We start from the raw sequence: 12,164 nt of genomic DNA, 5'->3' as shown, positions 1-12,164 counted from the left end.
GCACATTCTCTGAGACGCATTCGATGTTCTAAAGCAGTTAGAATTCAACTGGGATGTAATTTGTCTCGATTATTTGATGTTTTCCTTGCCAGCTCTCGCCAGAGCTTGTTTGCTTAACTCTGAGACCTTATCAGTACAAGAATAATATGAATTGAGTATAGAAGAACTAGACCCATGATTGTATAACCTTTTTTGGAGAATCATGATGTTTAGTGAATAATTTTCACTACAACCATGATTCATTTGAACTTAATGGAGTAAAAAATCAACTGAATTGTTTAGTATTCAGTAGGTATCTAACTATAGTGGAAGATTTTCTCTGTCTCTAATACTGCCCATCTTAAAAACCCTTCATCATTGATTCCACAGGAGAATTCCAACAAAGAACAGTTATTAGAATTAATTTCCTCTAATGACAGAAGATTTGTCATACTACTCAGTCATTTGTCATCAACAATGTGTCTCAAATTGTATAACTGAATCTCTCAGCTGTCTTGTACAGAGTGTATGAATTACTAGCAGATAACCTGTGCTCCGCAATGGTCTGATAAAAAACTTGACCAACTGGGAACTTGACCCACTGTAATCTTGAAGAATTCAAAACAGGCCTATAAATATCCTCAGTAAATTTATATTAATCTGATCAAAAACTTGTCCTACTGGAATCTTTAAGAATTCAAAACAGTTCTATAAATATCCTTAATAAATGTATAATGAATCTATATGCAAAATCACAAGTTCCAGTAATTCGTCCAGTAGTTCAGATGTGATGATGCCTCAATCGTGAATTTCCTATCCTCTGCTTGTATAAGACGATTCTTCTTTTTATTCTAGTATAAATTATAATTTTTCTAAGCACTATTGCTATCTCTCTCCCCGTAGATCTCCATTTATTATCGTGGTTTTCTGAAGACTGCGATTTTTTCAGATTGAGAAATGGCTCAACTATTAAATAGAAAGCCATTTATCATAGTTTCAAATATTGACAAATTATACTTTTTAGAGTTGTCCTGTAGATATAATTTTCTCCCATATAATAAGAGAGAGTAGGGTTGTGTTTGTTCGCATCAAAACATATCAACTCTGTGGATTGCATACCGAAAAAACGGGAATGATTCAGATCTCCAAATTTTGCACATAGATTCTAAAAATATCAATTTCGTGCACATCGAAGCCGAAATTCCAATTTTCCTTTTAGATTTTTCAGAATAATAATTGTTCAAATTCTCAAATACTCACAATCATACTTTTCAAAGTAGTCCTTTAGATATAATCCATAATATAATAAAGGAAGGAATTGGCTTATACACATAATCAAATCAAATCAAATTTTATTCACTCGAAATAAATTCATTAAAAATATCAACATAAGCGATAGTAAATTCAGGAATGAAGCATCATCACTTCTAAACTACTGAACTGATTAACTTGAAATTATGTATATAGATTCTTAATTCACCAAAGATGGCTATAGACCTATTTTTCTTCAAGATTTCAGCACATGAAGTTTTCAGTTTGTCAAATTTCCAATTAGACACATGGAGATCACGAGTTACCGGCCAGTTAGAAAATGAACCAAAACATTATAAAATATTCAAAAGTAATTATTATCATTAATAATTTGAGTTCTAAATTGAAGTCTCAATTCGAAATGATGTACAATACAAATGAGAACCAAATTTCAATTGGAAGGGTGCATCTCACTCTAGGGGAAGGGTTTAACGTGAGGGAGTTTGGGGGGTCCACCACCTCGAAACCCCGTACAACGCATTCGCTTTTGCGAGAAGCGAAAACTCACAATTCAGGTTTTAAGCTGCTATTGGAAAACCAATAAACCACAGGATAATTTTCAAATTTGGTCGATACCTTGGCTAATTAATTGGAAAATAGAGAAAAGATAGCATATATCTGACAGCTTTTGAGCCTTTTTTTGCTATCTTTCTTCTATGATATAACTCTTCAGGATTGGATTGAATTCTAAATTATGTATAAGTATAGAGATCGCCTTGCAACAAGGAAGAGCTATCACAAGGGAGCATCTCACTCTAAAAGAAGGGTTCGAAAAGGAGGGTGGTGTTTTGGGGAGACCACCTCCTGGAAACCCTATTCAACGCATTCTAGCGAGTAAACCAACAACTACATTAAGCTTTTTCAGAATAATAATTGTTCAAATTCTCAAATACTCACAATCATACTTTTCAAAGTAGTCCTTTAGATATAATCCATAATATAATAAAGGAAGGAATTGGCTTATACACATAATCAAATCAAATCAAATTTTATTCACTCGAAATAAATTCATTAAAAATATCAACATAAGCGATAGTAAATTCAGGAATGAAGCATCATCACTTCTAAACTACTGAACTGATTAACTTGAAATTATGTATATAGATTCTTAATTCACCAAAGATGGCTATAGACCTATTTTCTTCAAGATTTCAGCACATGAAGTTTCAGTTGTCAAATTTCCAATTAGACACATGGAGATCACGAGTTACCGGCCAGTTAGAAAATGAACCAAAACATTATAAAATATTCAAAAGTAATTATTATCATTAATAATTTGAGTTCTAAACTGAAGTCTCAATTCGAAATGATGTACAATACAAATGAGAACCAAATTTCAATTGGAAGGGTGCATCTCACTCTAGGGGAAGGGTTTAACGTGAGGGAGTTTGGGGGGTCCACCACCTCGAAACCCCGTACAACGCATTCGCTTTTGCGAGAAGCGAAAACTCACAATTCAGGTTTTAAGCTGCTATTGGAAAACCAATAAACCACAGGATAATTTTCAAATTTGGTCGATACCTTGGCTAATTAATTGGAAAATAGAGCAAAGATAGCATATATCTGACAGCTTTTGAGCCTTTTTTTTCTATCTTTCTTCTATGATATAACTCTTCAGAGTTGTCCTGTAGATATAATTTTCTTCTATATAATAAGAGAGAGTAGGGTTGTGTTTGTTCGCATCAAAACATATCAACTCTGTGGATTGCATACCGAAAAAACGGGAATGATTCAGATCTCCAAATTTCGCACATAGATTCTAAAAATATCAATTTCGTGCACATCGAAGCCCAAATTCCAATTTTCTTTCTAGATTTTTCAGAATTAATGTTCAAATTCTCAAATATTCACAATCATACTTTTCAAAGTAGTCCTTCAGATATAATCCACAATATAATAAAGGAAGGAATTGGCATCATAGAAAATATTAACATAAGCGATAGCAAATTCTCAAATATTCACAAACATACTTTCTAAAGTAGCCCTGCAGATATAATCTATAATATAATAAAGGAAGGAATTAGCATCATAGAAAATATTAACATAAGCGATAGTAAATTCAGGAATGAAACATCATCACTTTTAAACTACTGGACTGATTAACTTGAAATTATGTATAAAGATTTTTAATTCACCAAAGATGGTTATAGACCTATTTTTCTTCAAGATTTCAGTACATGAGGTTCTCAGTTTATCAAATATTCATTTAGACACCTGCAGATCACGGGTCACTGCTAGTTAGAAAATGAACCAAAACATTATAAAATATTCAAAAGTAATTATTATCATCAATAATTTGAGTTCTAAACTGAAGTCTCACTTCGTAGCGATGTATAATAGAGATTTGAATCAGCTTACAGTTGGAAGGGTGCATCTCACTCTTGGGGAAGGGTTTAACGTGAAGGAGTTTGGGGGTCCACCCCCTTGAAACCCCATACAACGCATTCTAGCGAGTAAACCAACAACTACATTAAGCTTTTTCCTACACAATTTTCCGTAAAGGCAAGTTTTAAATGAAGTTTTCAATTATATTGCCATATTTATTTGGCATTTTTCTGTGACAAGCACATTCTCTGAGACGCATTCGATGTTCTAAAGCAGTTAGAATTCAGCTGGGATGTAATTTGTCTCGATTAATTGATGTTTTCCTTGCCAGCTCTCGCCAGAGCTTGTTTGCTTAACTCTGAGACCTTATCAGTACAAGAATAATATGAATTGAGTATAGAAGAACTAGACCCACGATTATATAACCTTTTTTGGAGAATCATGATGTTTAGTGAATAATTCTCACTACAACCATGATTCATTTGAACTTAATGGAGTAAAAAATCAACTGAATTGTTTAGTATTCAGTAGGTATCTAACTATAGTGGAAGATTCTATCTGTCTCCAATTCTGCCCATCTTAAAAACCCTTCATCATTGATTCCACAGGAGAATTCCAACAAAGAACAGTTATTAGAATTAATTTCCTCTAATGACAGAAGATTTGTTATACTACTCAGTCATTTGTCATTAACAATGTATCTCAGATTGTATAACTGAATCGCTCAGCTGTCTTGTACAGAGTGTATGAATTACTAGCAGATAACCTGTGCTCCGCAAGGGTCTGATAAAAAACTTGACCAACTGGGAACTTGACCTAATGGAATCTCGAAGAATTCTAAACAGGCCTATATATCTCCTCAGTAAATTTATGTTAATCTGATCAAAAATTGTCCTACTGGAATCTTTAAGAATTCAAAACAGTTCTATAAATATCCTTAATAAATGTATAATGAATCTATATGCAAAATCACAAGTTCCAGTAATTCGTCCAGTAGTTCAGATGTGATGATGCCTCAATCGTGAATTTCCTATCCTCTGCTTGTATAAGACGATTCTTCAGTTATTCTAGTATAAATTATAATTTTTCTAAGCACTATTGCTATCTCTCTCCCCGTAGATCTCCATTTATTATCGTGGTTTTCTAAAGACTGCGATTTTTTCAGATTGAGAAATGGCTCAACTATTAATAGAGAGCCATTTATCATAGTTTCAAATATCGATAATTATACTTTTTAGAGTTGTCCTGTAGATATAATTTTCGTCTATATAATAAGAGACAGTAGGGTTGTGTTTGTTCGCATCAAAACATATCAACTCTGTGGATTGCATACCGAAAAATCTGGTGTGGTACACTCACACAACTTTCCTTGCTCATTGATCTATAAGCCTCATTAACGAGGATAATATTTAGGGAATAATTCTCACTACAACCATGATTCATTTGAACTTAATGGAGTAAAAAATCAACTGAATTGTTTAGTATTCAGTAGGTATCTAACTATAGTGGAAGATTTTATCTGTCTCCAATTCTGCCCATCTTAAAAACCCTTCATCATTGATTCCACAGGAGAATTCCAACAAAGAACAGTTATTAGAATTAATTTCCTCTAATGACAGAAGATTTGTTATACTACTCAGTCATTTGTCATTAACAATGTATCTCAGATTGTATAACTGAATCGCTCAGCTGTCTTGTACAGAGTGTATGAATTACTAGCAGATAACCTGTGCTCCGCAAGGGTCTGATAAAAAACTTGACCAACTGGGAACTTGACCTAATGGAATCTCGAAGAATTCTAAACAGGCCTATATATCTCCTCAGTAAATTTATGTTAATCTGATCAAAAACTTGTCCTACTGGAATCTTTAAGAATTCAAAACAGTTCTATAAATATCCTTAATAAATGTATAATGAATCTATATGCAAAATCACAAGTTCCAGTAATTCGTCCAGTAGTTCAGATGTGATGATGCCTCAATCGTGAATTTCCTATCCTCTGCTTGTATAAGACGATTCTTCAGTTATTCTAGTATAAATTATAATTTTTCTAAGCACTATTGCTATCTCTCTCCCCGTACATCTCCATTTATTACCGTGGTTTTCTAAAGACTGCGATTTTTTCAGATTGAGAAATGGCTCAACTATTAATAGAGAGCCATTTATCATAGTTTCAAATATCGATAATTATACTTTTTAGAGTTGTCCTGTAGATATAATTTTCGTCTATATAATAAGAGACAGTAGGGTTGTGTTTGTTCGCATCAAAACATATCAACTCTGTGGATTGCATACCGAAAAATCTGGTGTGGTACACTCACACAACTTTCCTTGCTCATTGATCTATAAGCCTCATTAACGAGGATAATATTTAGGGAATAACAATATGCCGATTGGCGGCTAAATAATTAAAACTACGATTATACTATTGTGATTGTGTTCAGAGTACATTTTCCTTTGTTTGAATTATGAAATTTGAGGATTTCTTAAAAGTTGTCAAAACAGCTGTTTTAAAAATAAAATATCGACATTTGTGTTCTTTTGAATAAACTGCTCTACCTACCTACCTCACGCACGAGAAGAAGGTTACAAATTAAATTTCTCAAGGATGAGGTGGACCCCCTGTTAATTTCTCAAGGAGGAGACTCATGCTAGTTAATAGAGCTGCTATATAACTTAACTATACAGGGTATGAAATCGAAAAAAATCGGTCAAGTCATTTTGAGAAAATCGTGATAGATATTTAACAAAATTCATTCTTCTCAGGAATATTACGGAGCTCCTGCAATTTTCTAAGAAATGAGACTCATGTCAGTTGATAGGGCTCATAAATAGCTATCTAGGGTATAAATTGAAGAAAATCGTTAGAGCTGTATTCGAGAAAACCGTGAAAAACATGGTTTTTTAGTAATTATCCGCCATTTTTCTCAAGAATATTAAGGAGCCCCTGCAATTTCCCCAGAAATGAGACTCATGTCAGTTGATAGGGCTTTTGAATAGCTATCTATGGTATAAATTTGAAGAAAATCGTTTGAGCCGTTTTCGAGAAAACCGTGAAAAAAATGTTTTTTTTAGTAATTATCCGCCATTTTTCTCATGAATATTACGGAGCTCCTGCAATTTTCCCAGAAATGGTACTCATGTCAGTCCATAGGGCTTATGAATAGCCTATCCATGGTATACATTTGAAGAAAATCGTTAGAGCCGTTTTTGAGAAAATCGTGAAAAACATGGTTTTTTAGTAATTATCCGCCATTTTCTCCGCCATCTTGAATTGAATTTTATTGAATTTCTTAATGTCGTGTCCTCATGGTATAAGGACCTCAAGTTTAAAATTTCAAGTCAATCGGTTGATTGGGAATGGAGATATCGTGTTCACAGACATACACACATACACACATACACACACACACACACACACAGACCAACACCCAAAAATCATGTTTTTGGACTCAGGGGGCCTTGAAACGTCTAGAGAACTGGAAATTGGGGTACCTTAATTTTTTTTGGAAAGCAATACTTTCCTTACCTATGGTAGTAGGGCAAGGAAAATAATAAAGGAAGGAATTGGCTTCATAGAAAATATTAACATATATAAGCGATAGTAAATTCAGGAATGAAGCATCATCACTTCTAAACTACTGAACTGATTAACTTGAAATTATGTATATAGATTCTTAATTCACCAAAGATGGCTATAGACCTATTTTTCTTCAAGATTTCAGCATATGAAGTTTTCAGTTTGTCAAATTTCCAATTAGACACATGGAGATCACGAGTTACCGGCCAGTTAGAAAATGAACCAAAACATTATAAAATATTCAAGAGTAATTATTATCATCAATAATTTGAGTTCTAAACTGAAGTCTCACTTCGTAACGATGTATAATAGAAATTTGAATGAGCTTTCAATTGGAAGGGTGCATCTCACTCTTGCGGAAGGGTTCATCATGGGGATGTTTGGGGGAGACCACCCCCTCGAAACCCCATACAACGCATTCTAGCGAGTAAACCAACAACTACATTAAGCTTTTTCCTACACAATTTTCCGTAAAGGCAAGTTTTAAATGGGGTTTTCAATTATATTATCATATTATTTTGGCAATTTTCTTTGACAAGCACATTCTCTGAGACGCATTCGATGTTCTAAAGCAGTTAGAATTCAGCTGGGATGTAATTTGTCTCGATTAATTGATGTTTTCCTTGCTAGCTCTCGCAAGAGTTTGTTCGCTTGACTCTTTGACCTTATCAGTACTAAATAATATTATTTACCGTCCAATAGTTTACTGGTCTACATAGTATTCTATATGTTCAAGTTGAAGCTGAAATATCACATTTTTTGGAGAATCATGATGTTAGGTGTATAATTTACACTACAACCATGATTCATTTGAAGTCAATGAAGTATAAATCACCTCACACTTACGCGACTCACGTATCTTCTCGACGGAGCATGTATTTTCAAATGGTGATGTCGCGGAGACTAGAATTGACTGGTCTGTGAGTCACCATTTGGAATCACATTCTCGACTTGAGTCGCGACTAGAGTCACCATTTGGAATCACATTCTCGACTTGAGTCGCGACTAGAGTCACCATTTGGAATCACATTCTCGACTTGAGTCGCGACTAGAGTCACCATTTGGAATCACATTCTCGACTTGAGTCGCGACTAGAGTCACCATTTGGAATCACATTCTCGACTTGAGTCGCGTAAGTGTGAGTTGAGCCATATATGTAGGGTTGCCACCTTTTTTTAAGAAAAATAAAGTACATTGGTAATCACAGGCCTAAAAAATATAGTACATTAGGTTTAAAGTACATGTCATTTTTACCTGTATATTCAAAAAGTCAGCATTCTGTGGCATTCTGGTATAACTTACTCACAAGAATACACATTATTGACATGAATATCACTGATTACTATTAGAATCCATTATAATTATTGATAGAATAATTCAATTTATCCAAATAAGAACATAATAGCTTGGAAAGTTATTGATTACATACTGGTATGACGAAAATAATCATAAATCATTAAAAAGATAAATTAATTTCATTTGTTACAAAGCACACGCTCATACAGAAGTGTAGTTTAATATGGTATCATGAAAAAAACATAATTTATTTTATTTAATCCAAAAAGTTTTGGAGTTGGTCTTCTAAATTCAAAATGTAAGTTATACTCCTTGAAAATGCATAATATTGTTACTCTTCAACAATTTAATCAACTCTAGGCTATTGCAAAATAATTTGAGGTACACAAGATAAAGAAATTTAATGCAAAAAATTGCACTCTGGCCAAAGATATGTACTTCTCAAAATACAATTTTAAATGATTCATTAAAAACATGAAGCACCCTTTATTTATGTGAAATATTTAAAAGAACGACCGGTTTCAGCTTATTTTAGCCATTTTCAAGTTCAAAAGAGAAATGAATAAAAAGGATTGATTAATTTATGTACATATAAGACTATCCTCCATATTATGTCCTATTTCTTGGTTTGCAAAATTTTATCAAAAATGGGATTATCTAAATCGAATTGAATGATATTTATTAGTTTATTACAGATTTAATTTTGTCTGCAGTGTAGATATGAAATCTTCTTTTACATTAATTTAATTTACTGCTTTTGCTTCCAACGATTAAAATCTTCATATCAATATATTTATGGTTTTCTTTTATCAAGCGCTCCACAAGGCTGATTATTGACTATTATTTTTTCGATTTTAGAGCTTGAATGTGACCCTGGAAAAAATAAATAAAGGGTGCTTTATGTTCTTAATAACTGTTATAAGTAGCCCATGCAAATAAAGTAATTTTGAATAGATATTCAAAATACAATACATGAATATAATGGAATACAAAATGAGTTTAATAATGAATTTTAAATTTAATAAAAAATCAATTAGTTATTCTTGAAAATATATTTCTTATTGCTTTTGGCCTTCATCAATAAATAATTGTTACTGGTGAAGAGTTGCAAAGCATCTTTGCAATCAACATTCAGATTGAGATAAATCATTAATTGGCGGAGCAAAGTGAGGTCTAAGATTCAAGTCGACGGTTTGGCATTTCTCTTAATGTTTGAATATTTGAATGCTTGAATGTTTAAATGTTTATATGTTGTGCATTTACGGCGAAACGCGGTAATAGATTTTTATGTAATTTGACAGGTATGTTCCTTTTTTAATTGCGCGTCGACGTATATACAAGGTTTTTGGAAATTTTGCATTTCAAGGATAATAAAAAGGGAAAAGGAGCCTCCTTTATACGCCAATATTAGAGTAAAAATCAGACTATAGAATTATTCATCATAAATCAGCTGACAAGTGATTACACAGATGTGTGGAGAAGCCAGTCTATTGCTGTATTTCCATGAACTCTATAGTTTCAATCAGGTACTTGTGGATGAGATTACTGCGTGAGGTCTACTGTTGACAGAGCTACTAGTTCATTATTTCTTATGAGATTCAAATATGCTTTATTGCTACTCTCATATCTCCACTCATTATTCATCACCGAAAAAACCATTTCCACTAATGCTGAAGAGGCAGGGATAGAGGGTAAATATGAAACCACTTTATACAAATTTTTGAACTAATCAGCATCACATGCACTGAAAAAATTTAGCCAATATTTAGTTAAAATCTGACAGTCTCCGCCTCTTTACTAACCTAAAATGTTTTGATTTCCTCGTACTTTATTATATAGAACTTTATTGAGCAAAATAAACTATTTTTGCGTACTTTATCTTGCTTACAAAGTATAAAGTACAAGACCTCCAAATAAAGTACAATACTTTATTATTTAGTACGGGTGGCAACCCTACATATATGAAAGGCTTATGAAGTGGGAATCTGCCGATTACGCCCAGCGGTCAGAATGTGTTTAGCTACTCACAGATTGAACGTAACAAAGTGAACGTCCGTGACATCATCACGAGTGACGTCATTCGCTCTCACTAGCAGCCGACATTACGTCCCCGACTGAAGGAGCGAAATTCAAATTCACTAAGGAAGTGACGTAAAACACTACTGTATTATGACAACATATTAGTCAAGTTAAGGGGACTGAAGGAAGAAAAATTGAAAAATGTGGTCATTTTCGGTTTTTTGTCTAATATTGTAGTTTGAAATTCCCTCTTTCCAATGCCACTTGAATCAGATCGCTACAAGCAATAGGCGATGTTTTATAAATGTTTTAGTGAACAGATGTAGCAAGCTATTTCATGTTCGCTCTAGCATGATGAACCCCTTCACCAACTGTGTGATGATTCATGGTGCAAGTATAAGGAAGCAGTAGCCACTGAGAAAGAATATGATCATAGTAAGCATTTCCACCTGCAGAAAATAATTATGGATGAAATTAAACCAATTTTCAAAAGTCTTACTGAAAGCTGTTTGCTGGAGAAGTGTTTGTCAGGGAAAACTCAAAATGTGTGTGAGAGCTTGAACAATCTAATATGGGCTATAATTCCAAAAGAACTTTTGTAACACTAAAAACATATTTCTATCCTATATAATGATTCTGGGTTATTCTTAACCTATTAATAATAGTTTTAAAAGTTCCACCCCAACATACCAAACCATACTGTAATTGAGAGTGTATGAGAGCATAATACAATGTTTTCATTAGCTGCTCATCGCAGATGCTTCTCAGAAAGCATAACACCGGTCGTTAACCGGTTCAACATAATGTCATCGAATTCCCTTCTAGCTGTTCACCCTGTTGTCAATATCCGTAGTAACAGACGTCTTCAGGGTGATTGACAACATTCAATTACAATTTTTGTTTGATAAGAATATCAACAGGAAAATAACTCAGTTTTTATCAAATAGGAGCAAACATGACTCAATTACAAAATCAGATGCTGTGGAAAAAAATAGACTAGACAACAAATATAAGGAATAATTTCAAAAGCCAAAGCTGTATAGTGATGTCCACGTTAAAATGGCAGTAGACAAACTAGATAGGAAAACAGCGTTGCAGATTTTCTGCCTTCCATGAAAGATAGCTGATACCGGCATATCTGATGTAATATTAACTGTTCATTCTTGTTAAAAATAATGAATTATATTTCACTCATCGAGAAATTATATTTATCATTGATTTAATAATACATTTTTGTAATTGGATAATAATTTGTTCATTATAGTCTACATTGTTTAAACGATCTGGCAACGTTACAGAGCTAGAAAAGGATAGTGCTATCTGATCTGTCGAATGATAGACAAGTATAGCAACACCAATGTTAATCAAATACTGCCATTATAACGTGGACCTCACTATTATAGGAAGATGATACAAAGATGATACGAAGATTATAAAAAGATGATACAAGGATGATAGACAAGGATAACAATATGTGGGGATAACCAATATATAACAATATATGAAAGGATAATAATGTTAAGGCTGTGCAAAGGCTAAACACAAACTTTCTACTGGTGATATTTTTCAACGTTTTTCGATTTCTATATCATCAAGCTATCAAAATGAAAAAGTTTTCTCAGGAAAACATTTTTTTCGATCATTACTTTTTGAG

At 33.2% G+C, this 12,164-nt stretch overlaps 1 protein-coding gene across 5 annotated transcripts in view; it reads right to left on the bottom strand.

The window, feature by feature from the left end:
* The window catches only part of LOC111057050 (apolipoprotein D), a 64,274-nt gene that overhangs the window by 49,906 nt on the left and 2,204 nt on the right, over window positions 1–12,164 (bottom strand). The window lies entirely within an intron of this gene.

This window comes from Nilaparvata lugens, chromosome 10, assembly GCF_014356525.2.
Source record: "Nilaparvata lugens isolate BPH chromosome 10, ASM1435652v1, whole genome shotgun sequence".
Classification (NCBI taxonomy): domain Eukaryota; kingdom Metazoa; phylum Arthropoda; class Insecta; order Hemiptera; family Delphacidae; genus Nilaparvata; species Nilaparvata lugens.
The sequence above is the reverse complement of the archived record's forward strand: the minus strand, read 5'-3'. Positions and strand labels throughout refer to the sequence as shown.